Source organism: Poecile atricapillus, chromosome W (genome assembly GCF_030490865.1).
Source record: "Poecile atricapillus isolate bPoeAtr1 chromosome W, bPoeAtr1.hap1, whole genome shotgun sequence".
Lineage (NCBI taxonomy): Eukaryota > Metazoa > Chordata > Aves > Passeriformes > Paridae > Poecile > Poecile atricapillus.
This window is the reverse complement of record NC_081288.1, coordinates 82,205,661-82,230,208: the sequence shown is the minus strand read 5'-3', so window position 1 is coordinate 82,230,208 and position 24,548 is coordinate 82,205,661. Positions and strand designations below refer to the sequence as shown.

Genomic DNA, 24,548 nt, shown 5'->3' with positions numbered 1-24,548 from the left:
CGGGGCCGCAGCGGCGGCGGGGGTTAGAACCGCAGGGACAGTGGAATGGGGCGGGACCGCAATACCAGGGGGAGCTGGAATAGCAGGAGGGGGGCAAAAGCGGAGGGTCGCTAGGATGGGGAAGGTGGGGGGAGGGGTGGGAACTGAGCTTGTTGGAACTGGGACAGAGGGAGCGGGGGCCGCGATACCGGAGGGAGCTGGAACGTAAAGGGGGGGGCGCTAGGACGGGGAAGGCGGGGGGAGGGGTGGAAACGGAGCTTGTTGGGACTGGGGCAGAGGGAGCAGGGGCTGCTGAGTGTGGGGGGACAGCAGGGAGGGCCGCGTGGTCGGGGGTTGGGGGCACGCCGGTCTGGGAGGGTGGAATGGGAACCACGCCGGCTGGGGCGGGGGGAGCGGGGAAAGGGAGTGAGGCAGGAGAGACGGGGGTTGCGGGGTACGGGGGGCTCGTCACGCGTTGTGTATTTGCAGCACACATTTCTACGAGTGCCCTACAGGCTGGGACCATCTTTGCAGCCGCCATATCTCGGCGGGAGATGTTATTAAAAAGCTTATTTCCAACTGTGTCCCAGAAATGTCTAGTAAAGAATTCTGAGTGTTCTGCATTTGGGAAGTTAACTAGGGTCCAGGCTAGGAGATTTTTTAGCTCTTGTTTAGACAATTTACTTTGGCTGGCTTTCAGTAAGAATTTTAGTTGCTTATACAGCTTTTTTTCTGGGGTTGAACAGTTTTGACTCATGATAGACTGATCTATTACTCACCTCTTATTTTAATGATGTTGGCTCATTTCTCAGAGCTCGGGCGATGGGTGCTGACCAGGCACCTCCCATCAGTTCTCAGGTGTCACTTAGTAATACTCGCACATAACCATGCTGCAGAATCTTCTAAAAGCTACGGTTTGGACGCTGCAGCGGAAAAACTTTTAGAGAGTTTGGGGTGCAGACGTTGTGGTAACGCCTGCCCCTTGCTCAACCACGCCGAAGCTTTCCCCGCCTAGCCCAGGTGAGACGTCGCCTTGCAACGCCCTCCTGAACTCGGGGGCTCCACGGAACCAGGGGTTCAGATGCTGCCTGGCAACGCTCAGCCCGAAAAAACCACGCAGGGTATGTCCCGTGTAGCACAGAAGAGACGTGGCTTTGCTACACCTTCCCGTGCCACAGGTTCCTGCAGAAACCAGGGGTTCAAACGCTGCTTGGCAACACTCTCCCCGAATAAACCACGCAGGGGATGTCCCGTTTAGCACAGATGAGACATGGCCTTGCCACACCTTCCCGTGCCAGGGGGTCCTGCGGAAACCAGGGGTTCAAACGCTGCCTGGCAATGCCCACCCCGAATAAACCACACAAGGGATGTCCTGTGTAACACAGAAGAGACGTGGCTTTGCCACACCTTCCCGTGCCACAGGGCCCTGTGGAAACCAGGGCTGCAGATGTCGCCTGGCAATGTGCACCCCGAAAAAACCACGCGGCGGATACCCCTAAAGCTCCAGAGCCGACGCTGCTAAGCAACAGCCAGCCCGTGCCAGAGGGTGCCGCGGAACAGGGGAAAAAGAGTTACAGTGTTAAGTTGATCAGCCGCATGAACTGCACTCGAGATGGCATTAAAGGATAAAAAACCAGTCTTTTTTAGTTACCAGTGATGGAGAAGTGTCTCACTGATGGAGAAGTCGTGGGATGGCTCTCAAACATGTGGGCGCCAGATATTGCTGTTCAAAACACTCGCTCGCGGTGAGAGACTTCTCCTGGGTCAAACTGTTCAAGTATAAGCAATTTATCATAAGGGTAAGGAGAGGGAGAGACCCGTGTCCACCGCGAGCCTCGGCGTCCACGTGGTCGGGGGGAGGGGAGAGAGTGCGGAGAGAGCAGGAGAGGTGAGGTTAAAGAGGGGGATGGAAGGATCAAGAGAGCATGAGAGAGATCAGGGAACCAGGAAGGCTTAGGAGAGAGGGGGAGGACAAGAGAGGGGTAAGAGGGGGAAAGAGGGAAAAACAAGGGGGAGAGAGCAGGGAAAACCAAGAGGGTAAGGGAGGGAAAAGCTAAGAGGGTAAGAGTAGGGAAAACAAGAGAGGGGTAAAAGCAGGGAAGAACTAAGAGCGGGGTAGGAGCAGGGAGGGACTAAGAGAGCGAAGTTCTTGTTACAATCCATTATATGCTTTCCTATAGTGAATATTCTAATTCCCAGTAACCAATTACTACAAGATACATCCACTAAAGAATTTACATACAGCCTATAAGAATTACTACATTAATATACAGTGTTGCATTTCAAACTCTAAAAGCTTTACAAATTCTTCCCTTGCTTCTTGACCTTTGGACTTTCTATCAGCAGAAGGACATTGTTTCATCAACCAGGGATTCTCCTTTAGCTGGCTAGGCTATTGTTCTTTGGTCATATTGTAACTAGTACTCAGCATCTTATGACTCAAAGCAAGCTTTCATTTCTATTTCGATTCTAGGCTTCTTATTTTCAGACTCTTGCCAAACCATCACATTCATAAGGTTTCCCTGTTTCATCCTCCCCAACACTTCTACTTGCAGAAATTGATTCAATCTTCCCTGTCGCCAGTCTGAGCCAATCTTATTCCAGTCTTCAAAGCTGTTTCTTCTTTCCAAGGCATCCTGATTATCAAATCTCTTATGCTAATCAGGTCAAAAGTACTTTCTGTCTTTGCAACACCTCCCTCTTCTTTTTCTACCAAAACCAATCTTATTAATTAATCTCTGCACACATTGAAGCAGTCAAGGTATCATGATTAATACAATTACTATCAAAATCAACACATACATACCTATCCTAAAAAAATCTTTTAGCCAGGGTGCCAAACCCCAGCCACTAAATAGGTTATCTAGCCAAGATCTAGATTTTACTCTTAGTTTAAACACACTATCTTTTAGTTGTTGTATGCTTTTATGGATAGATTCTGAGTGATCAGACAGGTTCATACAACACATTCCATCAAAGTCTTCACACCCATGACCTCGTGCTAAAAGCAAAAAATCTATTGCAGTATTCATCAAATGCATGTAAACTGCACCTTATTATGTGGAGGTAAGAATATCATCCATATAATGATACAATAGAACATCAAGTATACATTCCTGAATCAGGCTCAGGGTCCTTGTAACATACCACTGGTAAATGGTGGGGCCGTTTTTCATGCCTTGGGGTAATATGACCCAATGATATTGAATTAGTGGTGCCTGCATATTAACACTTGTCACAGTAAAACTGAATTTTGGTGCATCGTCCGGATGCAGCAGTATATCAAAGAAACAATCTTTTAAATAAATTACTGTCATATGCCAATTTCTGAGGATCATGGAAGGGGAAGGGAGCCCCGGTTGGAGGGCTCCCAATTCTTCCATTACTTTGTTTATTTACCACAAGTCATGCAGCAGCCTCCACCCTCCAGATTGCTTTCTGATCACAAACACGGGGGAATTCCAAGGGCTATTAGACAGGACTATATGTCCTTATTCTAGCTTTTTCTGTACAAGTTCTTGCAATACTCGCAGTTTGTTTAATGACAGGGGCCATTAGTCTACCCACAAAGGGTCTGAGGTTTTCCAAGTAAATTTGGGGGTGACACATGTCCCAGTGTCCCCTATACAAAATTTGAATGCATAAAAATTCCCCACTGTGTCAACACATCCCTCCCCCACAAAACCAGGGGGACTGACAGCACAAAAGGCTTAACTTTAGCAATTTGGCCTTCAGGTCCTGTATTTTGTACCAAGTGTTGGCTTTGCAGGCTTTGGCTATTCCACGCCTGAGAGAGAGCATCTGAGGCACAGTTGTTAATGGCCAATCACTGGCACATTAGCTTTTTGAGATAAGTCACATCTGCACCAGTATCAATGAATCCTGTTAAGATGATGTCCCTGCCTTTCAGAGTCACTTTGCATTGGCATATGGGATACTGAGACATAATACGCTGTGTCCACAAAATCTGCGTGACCCCTGTGGAACGAAACCCGCTCCCCCTCTGTTCAGCTATTGGGGGTGCAGATAGGGGTGCTGCCAGGAAAAGTATGAGTTGGGCTATATTGCTCCTGGCTGGGACCACACAGGGCAGCTGGGGAGGCCAAGACATAATCTTTATTTCCCCAACCAAGTCAGAGTCAATGACTCCTGGCAGTACAAACAATCCTGTTATTGAGGTAGACGATCTACCTGTAAGCAAGGCGTGGTAACCGGGTTTCAAGGGTCCAGAAATTCCTGTAGGGAGACAAAAAACTGAGCAATCAGACAATGTTACTGTGTTATTGGTTGATATGTCCAGTCTGGCACTGCCTGGGGTGGCTGCACATAGGTTGGCAACGGTCCGATGGGGGGAGGCTGGGTTGGTTGAAAACTGACAGATGCTCCTGGTTGCTGCATCAGCTGTGAGATTTGTGTCTGCATGTGTCACCGTCCTGTGCTCGAAGATAAGTTTCCCTGTAAAGGCTGGCCATTCTGGTGAAACTTGGAGCAGCATAGATTAGCAAAGTAAGGGCTTTTCTGGCAACAAGGGCATATAACTGGGGCCTTGAGCTTTTTTATATTTGCACTTTTTGGCAGTCTCTTTTAATGTGCCCAGGTTCCCCACAGCCAAAACTAATCAACTGCTTTCTGGGGATTAATTTCAGGGCAGCAAAAGCATAAGCTATGCCTTGTCCCACAGCTTGATAGGTAATTACGATAGTTTGTTGCAGTGTCCCTAAGTGGTTGCAGGCATCTATCATTTGAAGCAAATTTGGCTCAGGTTCAGGGGGCAAGGATTTCAAGTGGTGCTTACAGTCCTCATTAGCATTTTCTATGGCAAATTTGAGGAGTACAACTGTAGATGCTAAATGGAAAAAGCAAGCAGGGAACAGAGCCTGTGTGAAACTAAGTCACACAGGCTTCTCACTCTGGCCTGAGAAAGCATAAGAAAGAATCCAAACAGTCCTTGGTAAAGGACAACAATCTTTGCAGGTGTTCTTTAAGAAACAGTCAAGGGGTGGTGTTCCATTTAACCAATGCTGGTGATGTGTTGCTTTAATGACCAATGAGAGTTTTACCTCTCGGACCTTCTCGAACATGTGTATAAAAGAAGATTAATAATAATAAACTTTGCTCTCTTGGACAATGCAGCTAAGAGAGTCAGTGTCGTGTTTATCGCCATTCCTAATATAGTGGGACATACAACCTCTCTCGCCTGATCATTATCTATTTGTTTCTCCAGTGTTTGTTTTAATCTGTCCACAAACTGCATAGAGAGCTCCTGGGGGGTCTGTTTAATATTTATGAAGGACTGTTGCTGGGTCCTGGCATCAGGAACTTTGAGAAGTGCCAAGCGAGCTGCCTCTGTGATCCCCTGTAGCAGCTTGACCATTAGGACATTAGGATCGGTATGTAACCCCCCAGTAGGTGGTCAATGGTTAAGGCAGCCAGGTCTTGGTTTGCATGCCCTGCATATGTTACAATTAAATTCCACAGTCTTTTTTTCCACTGTGCCATAAATATTGTATATTGCCTTGGTATGAGCAAAAGATTTGCCAAAAACTTAATGTCATGAAGAGCCATGAGGTGAGTAGTTGTGGAGGGAGGCCAGTCCTCTGAAAGGCTTCTGCCTTGGAGGTCTGTCCCCTAACATAAAACAAAACTGTTTAGTCATGGTGACTAAGCTGTGGACCCCTTCCTGCTTTGGGATCCCATGTTATCTCCCTGTAAACTATTGGTCATTTTATCCCAGTCTTAGACCATTGGTTCTTTTCCCAATTCTCCCCTTCCTTATAAAAACCCCAGCTTTTGCTCAGTTCAGTGGATGTGACCATCACTGGTCCCCTTAGCAGAACCCTGCTATTAAAGGACTCTGTGGAATGCTACACGGACCCCGTCTCTCGTCCAAGTGTTGGCTGGGGTAACCCATGAGCTGACTTGAGCTGAGCTGATCACTACAAGAGCTGAAATCACATCTAAAAGAGTTAATCACTTGAAGCCTCAGGCTGAGCTCATACGGGTTATCCCCGGCTGGAAACTGCCTGAGACCCCTGGACAGCCGTTCCTTGTGGGACCCCTATCTGGGAAGTCAGTGGCAGATGGGGGTCAGACAGACCCCTGGAACCAGGTGCAACAAGTAGTGAAAGTTGCTCTTAATAAATTACTGAAGTAAGGGGACCCTAAACCATATTCTGCTGCAGTACAGCGCAGTTCCTTAATTTCTGAGTGGCCTAAGTGCTCCCATTGTGGGTTTTCCCCCCTCAGGACAAGTCGCACGGAGGCCACAATAGTTTCTGCTGCAGTATCAAAGTCTCTGTCCTTAAGTGCCGCGGCGACGGAAAGTCCAGAGCACCGCAACTTCTCTGGAGACAGCCCTGAAAAGGGCTGGGCCGAAGCGCGTGCGAGCAGCTTCGGGTAGTCGAGTGATTTCAGCTCACCTCAGCGGCGGCAAGCAGGCAACACAGGAAGCAGGGATGAGAAAGCTGGTCCAGCGTTCCGCTAAGCACAAACCTTTATTCAGGCAGAGCTTTGGCGAAGGGAGCTAGCAGCAGCTAATCCACCAAACAGGGGAAAACCCGGGATATTTATAGGAGAGGAGAGGGGCGGAGGGAAGCCCGAGATACCTGTATCGGGGTGGGACAGCAGGGGGGAACACCAATGGGGCACAACAGTTTAACATATCTAACTCAAAGAGCCCTGGGAGCGATAGTGTCTCTGTTACAGAGAACTATCTTGTCTCCAGGGCAGAGCGAGGATCTCGGGCCCAGCGGGCTCCTCTGTACCCACAACTCCCCCTTCTTTACTTATTAAAAAGGCATCCCCTAGAGAGTTAGCTAATAGCTTCTTAAAACATGAAAACATACTTAGGAAGATAATAACAATCAAGAAAACCCAAAAAATGTTCTTGAGGATGGAGGCAACCCATCTCTCGAGTCCCCAGCTCACAAAAAGGTCTTCAAGCCACTGGGGCTCCTTTTCAGTCTGGAGTTTTTGGACTGCATGTTGGAGTCTCTGGATGCGGGCGTGGATGCCTTCACTGGGGCTGGAGAGGTTAAAGCAGCACAAACCATCTGATTCCTCGCAGCCATGTCCATGGGCCAGGAGTAGAAAGTCTATGGCAGCTTGGTTTTGTAGCGTGGCATGCCTAACGGTCTCTTCATCTGTCAGGAGGTCACTCAGGACAGAGGAGGTCCGGTTGGCCTGCTTACCAAGCCAACACTCCAGGTGAGAAGGCTCACCAAGGGCTTTAGCAGCAGCTACCCACGGTAAAAATGCTGACATCACCACCCTCTTTGTGTAGGACCGATCTTTAATTTGGCTATCGCAATTTTCATCTAATTGGGTGAGATCTTTCTTTTGGCGGGCCAATTCATTCTTTTTCAGCCAATCATGTATTAGAGTTGAATTTGGAGTGAGGATGGTAAGCTGTCCAAACGTGCAAGGACCTCCCCAGAGTCGGGAAGGGATTCCTGCCCACACTATCCCCACAGATCAAGAACACTCCCCGGGGCAGCACTCTGGGATAGTGAGAGGAGGCGTATTGTGTGCTGCTGGTGTAATTGCACCATTTGGACTGATTGTAAATTTTACTGTTGGGAGTCACAATTTTCCTTGATTTAATTGCCTTTTGGTATTTTGAGGCAGGCCATGCATTGGCTACTGGGTGATAATTAAAATTTATGCAATAGGTAGCTTTGGAGGATCCCAAAAGCTCTAATTCCTGGGGTTCCTCTGGTGCATGGGGCAAGATCTTTGTCCACTCATCCCAAATGTCTACCGGGTTGGGTTCTTTCCCTGTGAAAGGATATTCATGGGGCTTTAAAGGAATCCTTGCCAGGCAGGATGACAGAGGGTTGGTGGCGCTGCCCATGGACAAGCACATGTGGTCCTGTTGGAGCGTCTTTGCGAGGGTGATCCACACGTTCTCCTGGGGCTGTGCTACTAGCCAGGCCTCTACAGCTGATGTTTTCAGGAGCATCCAGATAATCAGGAACATCAGGAACTCAAGGATGGTTTTGCTCTCCATTTTCTACAACAGGACATAAAAGATTAGCTCTGATTTTTGGAGGGGGGGGGCTATTTTCTTTTTTTCCTTTTCTCTCCCGTCTCCCCCCTCTTTAAAAAAAAAACAAAAACAAAAAAACCCAAACAATTATAAGCAAGGTTATTCTGTGTATTAGGGACACATGACCCGACACCAGCAACAGCACAGAGGTGCACTTGGGTGTAAACTGGCAATTTGGGCTAAGCAACGAGGGCGAAAAGGGGAAGGGGGAGGGAGTTAAGAAGACTTGTGTACTGTCACGGTGCCAGGCGTGACGTTGGCAGTTGTCTAGTTGCGGCCCTGGTAGCAGGACGGTTTGGCCTCTGTCTGGTTGTTGGTCTGGTGGCAGGTCGGTTCGGTGGACTCCGACAATGTCTCCGTTTCCAGGTTGCAGTGGACTGCTGTTTTTCTGGACCTGTGTAGGTCTCAGGAGACTTTGAAAGTTCTGAGTCTGTTGCAGGGTTTGTAGGGCCTAAATAAGGTTTTACATTTTTCCCTGGGAGACACTTAGGTCCTGATGGTGTGGACACACACACATACCCTCTCCCCCAGGTAATCAATGGGAAAGGTCCTGATGTCCATTGTGATTCAGGATCTTTGATCAGCACCGGCGGCTTCTCTGTGAGTTTGGCATGAGTTGAATTAGAGAAGTGCCGAATTACAGGGGGGTCAGGCTCTGTAGACGAGCAATTTAGAAAGTTCATGACATATAGAGCCTTACAGAGCCTCTCAATGGGAGGAATGATCTCTGTTCCTCCCCTCTGGTGATCAAGGACTCTTTTTAGGTTTTGGTGGGTTCTCTCTACTATTGATTGCCCTGTAGGGGAATGAGGAATGCCCGTGGTGTGTTTCACTCCTCACTCATTGAAAAAGTCTCTTAATTTGTGAGAGGTGTAAGCAGGTCCATTGTCTGTTTTAATTTGTTCTGGGACTCCCAGGGTAGCAAAAGCAAGGAGAAAATGTCGGATGCTGTGCTTGGCATTTTCTCCTGCATGGGCTGAGGCAAACACTGCACCAGAGAAGGTGTCTACGGAGACATGTACGTATTTGACTCTCCCGAAGGACGGACGTGAGTCACATCGGTTTGCCATATCTGGCAGCTGTTAAGTCCTTGGGGGTTAACCCCTGAGTTAAAGACCAGTATTTGGAAAGATTGACAATTAGGACAGGTGGCAACTATCACTCTAGCCTGGTCTCTGGGTAGTCTGAACATTCTCATCAGTGCAGGCACGTTTTGGTGGAAGAACTGGTGGGACAATTTCTCTTGTGCGAAAATGTCAGGGACATTGGCTGCTCCAGCAGGCATGGCTAAGGCGTCTGCCCTCCTGTTTCCTTCGGCAATGGCACCTGGGAGGTCAGAATGTGCCCTCACATGCATGACATAGTAAAGTTGCTTTCTGTGGGAGATAAGATATACTAATTCAGAAAGCAATTTGTATAAATTTGGGTTAGAGACCTCTTTTAGAAATGCATGTTCTGCTCTCATAGCTATTCCAGCCACATAAGCTGAATCAGTCACCAGATTGAAAGGTTCTTGGAATTTCTCAAAAGCTCTGACAACGGCTGCTAATTCAGCAATCTGTGGTGATCCCTCGACCACTTGGACATCAGACTCCCATTTCTGTGTCCTGGGGTCCTTCCAAGTCATGACTGACTTGTGGGATTTCCCTGAGCCATCTGTGAAAACCGTCAGAGCCTTGAGCGGTGTTTTGCTCTGTAATGATTTGGGGACCAAATTAAATGTGGTTTTGAAAAGTCTGTGGCCAGGTGGGTGTATAGAAATTTGGCCTGAATAGCTATCAAGAGCAAACTGAAGGCTCTCATTGGTTTGGAGCAAAGGCTCCAAATCTCCAGTTGACAATGGGAGGAAGATGCATGTGAACTCACAGGCTGCAAGAGTGTGGAGACAGACTCTAGCTCTTTTAATGAGTTCAGCCATGATTTCCTGTGGAGTGGTAATAGTCTTAGTGGGCTGGTTATGTGTAAAGATCTACTCAATGATAAGGAGAGGATCTTTCAATGCCATGTCCCATTGGAGAATGAGCGCGTGTAAGCGCGGGGCCTTACCCAGGATAACCAGTTGGAAGGGCAGGCTGGGCTCATAGCGGTGGGCTTGCCGTGAAGACAGGGCCTCCTGGACCTTGGTGATGGATTCTCGAGCTTCTGGTGTGAGGGAGCGCAGTGAGTCGAGGGCCTCACTGCCACGGAGCAGGTTGAAGAGGGGTGCAAGGACTTCCGTTGTTACTCCAAGCAGAGGGCGTATCCAGTTGATGGACCCGCAGAGCTGATGCAAGTCCCGCAGGGTCTTGGGGTCGTCTTTGATGGTCAGCTGCTGGGGCATGATGGTCCACTCATGGATCTGGAGCCCCAGGTAGGTCCAAGGGCAGGTGTGCTGGATGTTGTCCTCACAGATCTCAAATCCAGCGTCCTCAATTGTCTGGATAGTTTTTTGTAAAGTCTGGTGCAGATAGTCATTGTCAGCAGCACAAACCAGGATGTCATCCATGTAGTGGAGGATGACAGCATCTGGGAACAGGGTCCTCACAGGTGACAGAATGTGGGCCACGTACCATTGGCAGATGGTAGGAGAATTTTTCATCCCTTGGGGAAGGACTAGCCAATCGTATCTTTTTAAAGGTGCTTGTCTGTTTGGAGAGGGAACCGAGAATGCAAATCTGGGGGTGTCCCGAGGATGGAGGGGTATGTTGAAAAAACAGTCCTTTATGTCAATGACAGCCAGCTTCCAATCCCAGGGGAGCATTGAAGGGGAGGGCATGCCAGGCTGAAGGGATCCCATATCCTCGATGACATCGTTAATCTTTCGGAGGTCATGAAGGAGTCTCCACCTGTCTTTGCCTAGTTTGCGTAGGACGAAAACAGGGGAGTTCCAAGGGCTGTTGGTCTCTGTAATGTGGCCCTTGGCAAGCTGCTCTTCCATGAATGCTTCCAGTGCACGCAGTTTGGTCTCAGATAGGGGCCACTGATCAACCCACACTGGATGGTGCTGTTTCCAGGTGAGTTGGGGGATGGTAGGCGTGGCGCGCTTCTCAGTGACCCCCACTAAAAATCCCTGCTGGAAATCTGCAGAGAAGCCCCCCATTGGGACAGGAGATCTCGTCCCCAGAGGGTGATTGGTGCTCTCACCACAAATGGCCTGATGGTTGCCATTTGTCCCTCAGGTCCTTCGATGACAATATTCCGTTTGCTCCTCATGGAAGCTGTCATCCCTCCAATTCCTGAAATCATGCCTGCCACAGGTTGTAATTCCCAATTGTCTGGCCACTCGGGGCGGACGATGATGGTAACATCTGCTCCAGTGTCTATCATTCCTGGGTGCTAAATTCTTTCCCCATAACAAAACAGGCTGCAGTCCACAATGGGTTTGCTGGAGCCCACAACCTGAGTCCACATAGCGCTGGGGTTGAGGGGAACCTGATCTGGGTAGTCACGAGGAAGTAAAAAGGCCTGTGCCATGGGAGTCTGTTCCTTTAAATAATAAGGAGGGTCTATGCAGGTCAGAGAGATGGAAATTTCATCTCCAGGGTATATAGTCTGGACCTCAGGAACAGTATGAATTTGTCCTGGAGAGTTGGTAGGATCCCCAAGTATTAAGATGTTGGAGGGACCGCCTGGTGGTCCATGTTTCCCTGTGGGGATTTTGTAAATACAGTCACCCTTCATATGTAAAGAGAGTCTAGTTACCAGTTGAAGCCAGGTTCCCATCTGAAGCGCTCCACCTGCTGGCCTTGATATCGGGGTCCCCGTGGAGGCAGGATGGTGGGTTTGGCAGGAGGGGTGGAGCGGTGCGGCATTTGATTTGATGTCGAAGCGCGGGGCCGTCCCGCGCTCTGCTTGAAGTTTCCCGAACGCCAGTTTTGTCTGGGTAATCGTTGGTGGGCTGGCGGTTGTATAAAATGTCTCTCCGGACAGTCTTTGAAAAAATGTCCAGGCTCGCCACAATTAAAACGACTTGTATTGGGGTCTGCAGCATAAGCTCCAGATATCCCCTCTGCCACTCCCTTAGCCACTGCAAGTGCCACTGTATTCTCACTTGAGGCAGAGGAGTGTTTGGTGCAGGCTTCAACCATCTGATCTATGGTTGGTTCTGGGTCCAGTGGGAGGGCTCGCAAAACTGCTTTGCACTCCGGATTAGCATTGGCCATTGCTATTTTTACTAATAATTCCTTTTGCGCCTGAGGGCTCTCTATCTGCTTTTCAATGGCCACTTTTAACTTATCAATATACTTAATAAAAGACTCAGTTGCCCCTTGCTTAATATTGGTGAAGCACTGCGTTGGCACTTTATCATCAGGGGTGGTAAAAAGAGATATCTTAGCAGCATTAGCTATATCCTGTAAGGCTGCTTCAGGCAGATCCCGGGCCTGATCTCGGGGCTTTTGGAAATCTCCTTCTCCTGCTAATTGCTCCAAAGTAAAATTAGGTCTGTTGGCATCTTTAGCATAAACATCTGCCAATTGCTTTAAATGTTTTATCCACTGCCTCTCCCACAACATGTACTCTGCTGGGGAGAGAAGGCAGTTCATAATATTTTTGATGTCATGGGGGACCATGATGTGGGCAGAGAAGGAGGCTTCTAGCAAGTGTTTAAAAAAATGTGAACCCCTGCCATGTTCCTCGGCAGCTTTGCAAAGTTCCTGCAGTTCCCTATAGTGAAGGGACTCCCATGCACCAACCTGTGCCCCTGTCCTGTCTCTCCTCATTATTACAGGAAAGGCAAGTATTTTCTGGGACAGAGCTGAGTTCCCTGTTCGTGTGGCTTCCCTCTGCACCTCAGGCCAGTGGTCTTCATACTCAGAATCTGAATAAGAAGATTCACTGCTCTCATCTCCTAGTGGAGATAGGGGGCGCTTGCTGGCAGCGTGGGGCCAGCTCAGGTGCCTAGAGCTGGCCCTTTTGTGGCCGGGTGGGGATCCTGGGATGGCCCCGCTCCGGCCGGAGCCGTCCCGACCTCCGAGGCACTGGGACCCTGGAGCGGGCGGGCCGCTGGGGGCGGGGCCCCAGCATGAAGGGGCAGGACCGGGGTCTGTGACGGGGAGGGGTTTCCTGATGGATGGGGCGGGGCCTGACGCGGTTACACCCAACGACGCAGTGGGGGGGGAGGAGGAACAGGACACGGTAGGAAGAGAAGGGGTGAAGGCGGGAAAGTGGCCATTTTGGGCATCGAGGGTGGGAAAACCGGGGTGTGAGTGGGACAAAATGGTGGGGCTGGCCACAATGCCAGTGCCATCTGTGCTAACACTAGGAACTGGGGGGGACACAACCGGGTGTGAGGGCATGGGAGAGAGGTTAGAGGAAAGACCTGTTATAAATGCAATGGCAAAATAAGGTTAATAAAAAGCGATTTATTATAAAACAATTTAAGCACCTGCAACGAGAGAGAAAAACCACAATAAATAGATCAGCGCAGCGCCGGGTGGACAGGGATCTGTACCCAGAGGTACCGAGCTCCCAAATCCACGCTGTATGTGCTGCAGTCCGGGGTTCTTATAGGGGTTTTGTGCCCTGAGGCCAAAACTCCGAGCAGTCACTGTTCAACAAAGAGTCTTGATGGTTGGTTGAATGGATTTCTTGGAACCGGCAAACTGAATCAATAGACAGTTGGGCAGAGTCTTCTCGCATGTGAAAGGTTCTGAGTGCTTCCTGATTGTATCTTCGGTTGGGCTCTCAGGGTGAAGTGTCCAGGTCCAGTGCAGAGCCGATGGGTATCTCGGCTGGGCTCTTCTCATTGTTTTAGCCTGATTGCACCTTTGGTCGGGGCCTGCAGGATGGAGTGTTCACAACTGTCAGTTTGGGTGCAGAGCAGATGGATATCTCGACAGAGCAGAGTTTTTTTCACATGTGGAATAGCTCCTGATTGCACCTACCGGGGTGGAGTGGCCAGTTTGGGTGCAGAGCCACTCTCATTGTCTGATTTGATGGCTTGTGTCCTGCCTTTTGTTTTGTGTTGGTAAGCGTTGCTGTCGATCGTTGCTGCCCGACTCGGGAAGAAATCTCTGGTTTATTTTACATTTTGTATTTTTACAGTATTATAAATATAACATATAATTCTTTATTCTCTTTCACGAATTTTTATCCAATGTTATATTTATCACAGACCCAAAGCGGCATGGCCATTGCCGCCCTGGTAAAGGTAGAGAGATGGTGGGGGGGTGTCAGGGAGATGGCAGCAGCCCTGTGCCCGGGGGCAATGTCCACCCGCCGACTGGCTCTCAGATAGGAAAAAGGGTTTGGGGACACTTGGAGAGGTTGACGGGGTTGGGGGATTCAACTGGGGACCCAAAACTCCCTCTTCTTTTTTACCCTCTTTTTCTAATGAGAAAATAATATTTTGAAACACAGGAAAAAACTTTGCAACAAAAAAATCTCCTTTAGCTTGAACAGTATATAACTTTCTTCCCACATTATCCCAAAAAATTCATGATTTAGCAGAGTCCGAATTAATCTTAAAATGTTTAAAAACCCAATGAATAAATCTCTTTAAATCCCCTTTAGAAAACTTGAAATTTCCCGCTTTTAGGGTATTTACAACTTGGATATAAAAGTCCCTCTCAGGTGGGGCTAGTCTCCATACAGAGGACTGATTCCCCATCCTTTTTCACTCCCCACCCAGCAGTAAAACAGCAAAGAAAAAAAAGAAAAAAGCCCGAAAAAACCCTTCACAGGATCGACTTACAATTTCTCTTCGGCAGATGCAGGCGGGCGAAAAAAAAAGCTGCTGGGTAGGTGGTCACCTGGGCGGCCGGTCCTCAGGGGCTTTTCCTTGCCCCAGATGGTCAGACAAGGGTCCCGGTCGCAGCCTCTTGGATAGCCTCTTGCTAAAACGCAAGCAGGCTTCTTCGAGGGGCGGCAGCTCGAATGGCGGCTCGCCTCACAGTTAAAGGTGCGGGCGAACGCTTCTTCAGGGCTCCTTCAAAGGCCTCACGTTGAGACGCCAGTTGCCGCGGCGACGGAAAGCCCGGAGCACCGCGACTTCTCTGGAGACACCCCTGAAAAGGGCTAGGCCGAAGCGCGTGCGAGCAGCTTCGGGCAGTCGAGTGATTTCAGCTCACCTCAGCGGCGGCAGGCAGGCAACACAGGAAGCAGGGACGAGAAAGCTGGTCCAGCGTTCCGCTAAGCACAAACCTTTATTCAGGCAGAGCTTTGGCGAAGGGAGCTAGCAACAGCTAATCCACCAAACAGGGGAAAACCCGGGATATTTATAGGAGAGGAGAGGGGCGGGGGGAAGCCCGAGATACCTGTATCGGGGTGGGACAGCAGGGGGGAACACCAATGGGGCACAACAGTTTAACATATCTAACTCAAAGAGCCCTGGGAGCGATACATTGTGTCTCTGTTACAGAGAACTATCTTGTCTCCAGGGCAGAGCGAGGATCTCAGGCCCAGCGGGCTCCTCTGTACCCACACTTAAGGGCTTTCTTTTTTATCCATAACCAAATATTATGCATATGCGAAGGGAATAAGTCTGGATCTTTATCGGGGCCAGGATCGAAAGGGTGCAGCTCCCCTCCACTGCTAGAGTCAGTGTTCACCGCATAAGTGGTAAGCGTCCGGCCACTCTGGGATCCCTGGCAATATAGCGGTGGGGCTGGAGAGGGTGACAGGGCTGTATCCCTGCTGCTCGTTGGGGAGGGCGTGTGGACAAGGGACAGGGAGCAGGACCTGGGCAGGTTTCGGTCTGGCACAGTTTCTGGAGCCATCTAAGAGGTCACTTTGCAAGCAGCCTCACTCCCGCCCCTGCTTTTTAATCATGTCCATGACCCTCCTCCAAGCAGGAAGTATTTGTAGCTCTAGCTCATGGCCAGGGAGGGTGCCCAGGTCGTAAAGCTTAATGCCGACCTTGTCCCAGAAGCAGAGGGTAAAAATAGAAGAAGGGGTGGTATCGGGAAACATGTGTGACACCCATTGTAAAAGTGACTTAAGGTCGTGCTTTAGGATGGGGGAGCCATGCTTGCCCAGAAGAGCGAGCATGGTTTCATAGACATCTCTCTCCTTGGACACATTCTGTCCGATAATTCAGTTCCCCTGGCTCACCTGTCACATCACAGCTGATCAGGTGATTGTGGGACCAGACTCAGTTCTCTCAGCACCACAATTAGTTCCAGGGGGCTTGCCGATTGCCACCAGGTAGGCTGGTCCTTTACCTCACATGAGGCACCAATTATCGGCAATTGAGAGAGACGTGGACAACTGAGTGGTGATCAGAATCCGAATTAACTGTGGGCTACATACGTTTATATACCATTCTAGGAAGGCTTGTAAATTTTACTACAATGATTTGGTTAAACATCATACAAACAAGCTTATACATTTTTGCAACACCTCTTCTACTTGCAGAAATTGATTCAATCTTCCCTGTCGCCAGTCTGAGCCAATCTTATTGCAGTCTTCAAATCTCTGTTTCTTCTTGCCAAAGCATTCTGATTATCAAATCTCTTATGCTAATCTGGTCAAAAGTACTTTCTGTCTTTGCAACACACTACCCCAGGGCTAGGAGTTTCACACTGGAATGATGTAATCCTGTGAGTTACAGGATATTTTTTTGAGTCCTTGATTGTCATTGCAGCTGCTTATTCTGCTGGTGACAGTCAGTTCATTATAGCCCATTAGCAGAGATGACCCCCTCAGGATGAGTGGGATTATGCTGGTGATTCCCCATGATGCCTTTTACTCTGGTCCTCAAAATATGGGCCAGACACAGTTAGGGTGATAAAAAGGGATACCTTTATATGAGGATCCTCAGGTGTGCAAATCTTTCAGGTGGAAAATACTGAAGAAGCACCCCATGAGTAATGTGTGTACAGTCTTTATAGATTCTGCAAATTAGAATTTCTGACAAGAACCCTCCAATTAGAAACCTGCCTGGTGAAATAATCTCCCCAGTTCTAGTGCTTTCTAGATTCTCCCCCCTTGGGATGAGATCCAGGCCCTGTTTACAAAAATATGTCTCAAAAAGCTGGCTTCAGCCTTGGTTTCTAAGGACAACCAAGACAGCATAGGAATCCTGGAATTTGTTTTGTCTTTCTGCCTAGGAAAATATTGAAGCTAAGCTACAATAAGAAGCTACAAAGATGCAAATATATGTGTAAAGAATACAGAGAATATATAAAAGATAAAAAGGTAAAACCCAAAACAGCATCACCCAGATGGAGTTATCACAGCTGAGTCATTGGTGTGAAGAAAAAGAAACACTACCCTGCCTCACAGGGTTTGCCTCTTTTTCCTTATCTCATTTAACACACAGTTTGTAGCCTGAGGTACCAGGTGTGCACTGGGTAGCTACTGCTACTGACCCATCATTAACAGTTTATATAGAAGGGAGTAGAATACACAGTTTGGGTTTCACCCACATAGTGCTAAACTGGCACTATTCTGTAACCGAGACATCTGCTTGCTTGGGAAGGTAGAATTCATCAGGAAATTGCTGCAGTCCTTGGCCTCTGAAGCAATCCTGGCTGGCAGTGGGGAACAAAGAGTCAAATGCATCCCAAATTCTCATCTCATCTAATAGACCTTGAAGATGGAAAAATACAGTTTTGTCACACTGGATTAATTTTACTTTGTCCATCCACTGCAGAAAATCCCATGGACTAACACTGCAATGTCCCCAGTGCAGAAAGTTCCTTCACTTCCTAGTTAGGCAGGTTCAAAAGCAATTGAGTTAGCTAGGTTCAGCCAGTGGCCCTCAGTAGAGACAGAAGCAGTCAGTCTGCATGCTTCCAACACACTGTGCAAAGGAAGCAAATCAGCCTAGTCTACAACCAAATGGCATTCATGTCAATCAAACTGCCTCAAATGAGGATGTAAGTGGTCAAACACGGAAGCAGTGAGAGGTGACGGCATCCTAAACCACTCTCTACCTACCACTCTCCAACCATAGCTAGTCACTCAAAATCTCAGTATCTTGGGGCAAATGTGAACTGTGGATTTGGGTGGTGGTCTGACCCTCCAAGTAGATCTTCAGCATCTCACAGAATGATGTTCACCAATTTCCTGGCTTATCTGCTTTGCCTGAAATCACAAAAGGAGCAGTTCTGTAGGAGACCAAAGCATATAATAACTTTTGACATTTCTGGTTTTGGACAGTGTGTAGGCAAAATCAGTGCCACACATAGCAACATTTAGCAAAGAAGCTGTTCAGCATTTAATTTGTAAAATCAGGAAAATATTATTAAATTTGGCTATGATTTCATTTAACAACTGAAACCCAAGTGTGTTGGTTTTGTTTGGCCTGGTTTTTCGTAGAAGGGGGGGCATGGAGGTGGCATCTGTGAGAAGCTGCTAGAAGCTTCCACCATGTCTGTCAGAGCCAATCCCTGATGGGTCTGAAGACAGACATGCTGCTGGCCAAGCCTGGGCCAAATAGAGATGATGGTAACACCTCTGTGATAACATATTTAAGAAGAAAATCAAGGTGGGGTTGCAATTTGAATTCCAGGTAGAGAAGAGGAGGAGGTGACAACATATGAGGGAAACAACATGGAGACACCAAGGTCACTGAAGAAGGAGGGGGAGGAAGTGCTCCAGGTGCCAGAGCCGAGATTCCTCTGGAGGCCGTGGTGATGACCATAGTGAAGCAGGCTGTCCCTCTGCAGCCCATAGGGATCTACAGGGGATGCAGAGATCCACCTGCAGCCTGTGGGGGAGGTGCTCACACTGGAGCAGGTGGATGCCTGGAGGAGGCTGTGATCCAGTGGGAGACCCAGTGGAGAGAGGGCCCCTGCTTCCAGGCTGAAGCAGCCTGTCCTTGGAGAACTGCACCCCATGGAAGAGTGATCCATGCTGCAGGAGTTTTGGGAGGACTGTGTGCCCATGGGAGGGACTCACGTTGCAGCAGTTTTGGGAGGACTGCTGTTTGGGAGATTTGGAACCGCACTGGAGAAGTTTATGGAGAACTGTCTCCTGTGGGAAGGGACCCCACAATGTAGCAGGGGAAGAACTCCTCTCCCTGACCAGCAGAAGAAAACCTCAGGTGACGAACTGACAAAAAGCCCCATTCCTCTGTCTCCCTGCGCTGTCTGTGAGAAGGAAGGGGCTGGTGGAAGAAAAGGTGTTTTTTAAAGGATTTTTTTATTTCTCATTATCCTCCTCTGATTTTGTTAGTAATAAATTCACTTTGTACCTTTAAGTTGGGCCTGTTTTGCCCTTGGAGTGTTTTCTCCCTGTCCTTATGTCAACTCCACAAAGCCTTCATTAAATTTTTCTCTCCTCTGCCCAGCTGTGGCAGAGGATTGTGAGTGAGCAACTTTAGTGAGTGCCTGGCATTCGGCTAGTGTCAAACCACAACGCCAAAGAATAATTGTTTGGATATATTCCAATCTGATTTTTAACATAGACACATTCACATTAAGTCCATTCTGTTTCCCATGCTCCATTACTATCTTGTCTCATTATAAAGCAGCTAGACACTGCAGGAGCTCAGGAGTTCTGATCAACGAACCAATATGATTTCACAGAAGCCATTTGTTGCCGCCCATTTGCTTGGTTTTATTAAAGCCATTTATTGTTTACATTATGCACTTATTTATAGATTCTAAAACTACTGTTCACGCAATCACACATTACTTGATTGGTGCCTCTATCTTGTCCATGCGCTGAGCACACACTCCTCAGGTTTTGTGATTGGTCACAGTGCAGGTGTTCAAACGTCCTTTGTTATCAGGTTCTTGTAGTCTTGTTTTCCTGCTTCTCAGTGTCTTCTTTCTTGTTTTTGAACAATTTATGTTTCAGCAACCTTGAGGAATTCCAGATGGTCTGATAAGAAATTCAACAGACAGTTTGGCTGGGGAACACTATGCCCTAAATTGTTCAGATGCATTGCTACAAGACACATCCAGCCAGTTAAACAGTTACCCATTTTAAATTGCACTGAGTAATACAGTATTTCTTGAAATAATTCATTAGGTTTTTAGCTGTTCCTGGTGGGAAGGGGGGAATTCAGCCCTTCTTGACTTACATGTAATTTTCTCTAACTGAGGTTCCCTTGGGAGTGTGTTCTCTATTATTTGTCCATCCTCTGACATCCTGGATCAGGCAGGTAAAAGCGCACCAGGGCAGGAATGATTTGCTGAGTGCTTAGCATGCTGGGACACCATCTTGTTGAGGACCTTTGTGTGCAGCTATATCATGAGACCATTGCCAGACAGGATCTGATTATGGTCCTGATCATGTCTGCAGCATGTATTTCATTTGCTCCTATATACTTCACTGTTATTCCTATCTTATTGGAAGCTCTGTGGGCTTCCTTGGCTGTTGTCTTGTCACCGGTAGAGCTTACCTAGAAGCAGCACTTGGAGCAGATGCTAAATGGCCCAGATGGGGTCAGCAGGCAGAACAGGCTAGTGTGAGGCTAGCGGCTTGCTTGTTGAGTGGATTTATCTTCTTTCTTTAAATTATTTTAATGTCATAAGGGGATAAAGTGCCTTAAAGATGAAGTGTCAAGGTAGATTAAGAAAGGAGGGGCAAGATGTGATCTGTTGGTTTGCATGTCCAGACAAAGAGATGTCCCTCATGCTGTACAGAGTAGTATAGTGGTATCAAAAGAATCCTGGACCCCTTCCCCACATACACACACACATGAACACACACGTGCCACTCCACATGTTCCTCTTCTGACACAATGTCCAGGATTTTCTAAAATGAAACTGGTCAGCTGAATTCCCCATTGCATCAGGCTGACAGCACATCTCTTTCTGAGCTCTCCACTGAAACCAAAACTAATCCTGCTTGGCTCCACTCAAGCATGGAGAGCCAGGTAGATTATCCAACACAGCAACCCTGCTAATGAGCAGACAAGATTGTCAGACTCTAAATTAGGCATACTTCTTCATGTCAAAGGCACATGCAGGCTACTTCATGCCCTCTCAGCTTCCTCTGCTCTATCTTGATTCTTCAAGGAAATGTCTTCTGGGAAAATTCATGAAAAGCCAGCAGGAAGCTGTTTCTCCCCAAACTTTACCAGTCCTGCTACCATTGCTAATGATTTCCTGTTGGCTCTGCAAACCATCACACCTGTACTCAGTGTGCTCAGTCACCCATAGCCACTTCACGGGAAGGAGGACAACAAACCCTATGGTTGTATTTTGCTAGGTACAATGATAAAAAGTAGAACAGCCAAGTGAAATGAAAACTAAACAACTTATTTCAAATACTTGCAAATACCATGTAAATAGTATCATTTGAGCACTGATATTTGTTATTTCTTCATTTGTTCTTGTATGTTCCTTTTCCCCTGTATTTGCTGGGAGTGACTGTTAACAACCCTTCCTCATTCTTCTGGTGCCCAAGAGTTGCCCTGAGTTAGCTAGTTTAATAGGATCAACAAAGATTTTTCCATCAAGATGCATAGCCTTCCTGGAAGTTCATTGCACATATTATATACATTTTATATACTGGATTGATGCAAGCAGCACAGGAAGTCCTTGACCTGGAGAGTTTTTTCATAGCCAGAGGCAGAAACTGCCAAGTGCTGAGGGTGAGCTGTGCTGGTTTTGCCTTAATTGATATTTGGTGAAGAAGGAAGAAGCCACCCACGGAGATGATTTTTCTGGGAGGGGCTGCTAAGAGCTTCCTCTGTGCCTAGCAAAAACTAATATAAATAGCTGGCTAGCTCTGAGAATTGACAACCTATTGAACCATTTAGAAGATGGACCCGCCTCTGTGAAATTCAAATTTTAAAGACAGACAAACCCAGGAAATCTCTCTTGCTTCTGGCTTTGAAGAGGTAACTGGGTGCCGGTCGGGCTGGCCCTGCTCTGCCGTGGTGTGTGCGGCCTGGCAGGGCCAGGCTGGACCCCAACAGTGGCTGGATGGGGGATGGGAAGCCACGGGACCCCAGCGGAGTCTGGGCCAGGCTGTGGCTGCTAATATCTTGCCACCACTAAGCCCTGTCCCCGCCACCAGCCCATGCCGAACCAGGGTCTGCTGGGCCCTGGGAGCAGCAGCTACCAGGCAGAGGAAGGGGAAGCCATCACCCAGCAGCTGAAATTGAAGGAAGCAGGGGCCAGAGACCAGCCATGCAGCCAGAGTGGCTGCTACCGTTCTGCGGGCCCCCTGAGATCTTGGCACAGCCCTCAGTGTGGCCTAAAATCCATCACCTTGACTGCTTCAGCCACTGCCTGGCAGAAACCATCATGACCATCCGCAGGCCTGGGCAAGATATTAACTCTTTCACTGCACAGATGAAACTTGTAAAACATTGATCCTCTCTCGAGTGAGAGAAAAGGACAGAGTGAAGACATGTAGAGGACAACATGAAGACACCAAGGTCAGGAAAGAAGGAGTCAAGTCCCAGATGGAAGGAGAATGAGGAGATGCCGTAGTATTGGGCTGAAAGTTCTTTTGGCAAGGCCACGGAGATGGACTATGATACACTAAAATATCCCCTTTAATTAATGAAAAATATTGTGGGATGGAGTGTTAAAACTGTAGACATGAGCAGAGGGATACATAATAAAGCAAAGCAGATGTTGAAGTAGCTGTGATCCCATGAGAAGTTTGAACAGAGAAAGAGATGAGAGTGATGAAGACCCTTTGCCCCCAGGGAGAGAAAAAGATCTTTGTTCCCAGAGATGAAGATGATCACAGAGATAGATGAAGAGAATCTTTACTTTTGAACAGCTCATCCTTAAAATAGTACCCCATAAGTTGACATGGCCCATTAAGTCAGCTGTGGGAAGGCTGTGAAAATGGGAGGACCTTCACGATTGCAGATTTTCTGGGCAGCTGTTATTCATGGAAATTAAAAAGCCATGAGAGAACCCTTTCTTGTGGAGAAGTCTCCATGGCATGGCGAGAGAAACTCCTCTCCCTACAAGAACTGATGAAGACTTATAGAGGTGGTAACTGATTGAAAATCCCAGGTATTGTCTCTATGTTGTCAGGTGGGAAAGAAAAGAAGTCAGGCAGGGGGAGGAGAAGTGTTCTCAAGGTTTTATTCTGATTCTTATTATTCTTTTAGTTCTGTTAATAAAGTTTCCTTTATACCTTTTAAGTTTGAGCCTGCTTTGCCTTCCTTCTAATTCATATCTCACAGCAGGAAATGAGTAAATTCTAGTAGGTGCATTGGAGATTTTAGCCAGCACCAAACCCCTTACATTATTTGGTGCGTTGGCTGGGAAACTCAAATTAGTGAACCTAAACCACTACATCTGCCTATCCTCTATGATGGGGCCATGCCCCCAAGAAGCAGTCGCCTCAAGGCTGGGTAAGACATGTGGGAACGCAATCTGGTGAGGAATACTTGATTACCATACTGGAGTGTCTGAAATTACTGAGAAGGAAAGAGCATCTTAGCTTTTCATTCCCTGAGAATTCCCCAGGTGCATAGTTCCCAGGTTTCACACAAAGGTTGTGGATGCTAAATGCAAAAGCAAGCAGGAAACAGAGCCTGTGTGAAACTAAGTCACACAGGCTTCTCACTCTGGCCTGAGAAAGCATAAGAAAGAATCCAAACGGTCCTTGGTAAAGGACAACAATCTTTGCAGGTGGTGTTTAAGAAAACAGTCAAGGGGTGGTGTTCCACTTAACCAATGATGGTGGATGTGTTGCTTTAATGACCAATGAGAGTTTTACCTCTCGGACCTTCTTGAACATGTGTATAAAAGAAGATTAAGAATAATAAACTTTGTTCTCTTGAACAATGAAGCTAAGGGAGTCAGTGTCGTGCTTATCGCCATTCCTAATATAGTGTGACAAAAGGTTAGCACAGTTGGGTCAATTGAGGGCTGTGATCTTGGGATTCATTCTCATTTGGGTGTATCATCAGCCAATATGGGGCAAACTTTGAAGAAAAATGCCATTTACTTATCGAGGCTAGGTTGTAGCTCCTTGTCTCACCTCTTTACTGTGTTGGTTTATATGTTTGATTGCAGCTTCTATGAGGACTATTTTAATTTGTAAAATCTGATTTTTGTTAAAATCTCAGACCCCAAAAGTCACATCTTCAGAAGTGCCTAAATCGGTCACATTTCTAGAAGGAACTTAGGTACTTAGAATTTGGGGCCCTGGCCTTCAAAGAAACATCTGGGGGCCAAACCAAAAGAACTGGAAGCCTGGGAAATACCTCACTACCTAGAAATGGAGTTCACAAACTCCACCTGCAATGCCAGGAGGAAGCACTGAGCACAAAATGGGCACTAAAATTTCATTCCCCCATTCTGATGGACCTGATGGTTAGTGTGATGGATTTTATAGCCCAGAATTACTTCAGGATATCCAAACAGCTTCTTTGGGTGATGGTGGAAGTTGTAGTGGTTCATAATATTTGTAAGGCTGACAAAGACTGTTTCCTTGCCTCAAAGCCTGAAATTAATCATGTGCATATCTAACACCTTCTAGGAGCCTGTCCCAACACCCCAGGGCTGTGGTGGGGTTGACCCTGACTGGATGCCAGGTGCCCACTAAGGTTGCTCTATCACTCCCCTCCTCAAGTGGACAGGGGAGAGAAAATAAAGCAAAAGGCTCATGAGATAAAGACAGGGAGGGGGTGGACATGGAGGAAGCTTCTAGCAGCTTCTCAGAGAAG

The 24,548-nt window shown here is 47.7% G+C and overlaps 1 protein-coding gene across 4 annotated transcripts in view; it reads left to right on the top strand.

Moving 5' to 3' along the window:
* The window catches only part of LOC131592136 (protein FAM219A-like), a 408,033-nt gene that overhangs the window by 352,250 nt on the left and 31,235 nt on the right, over positions 1 to 24,548 (top strand). The window lies entirely within an intron of this gene.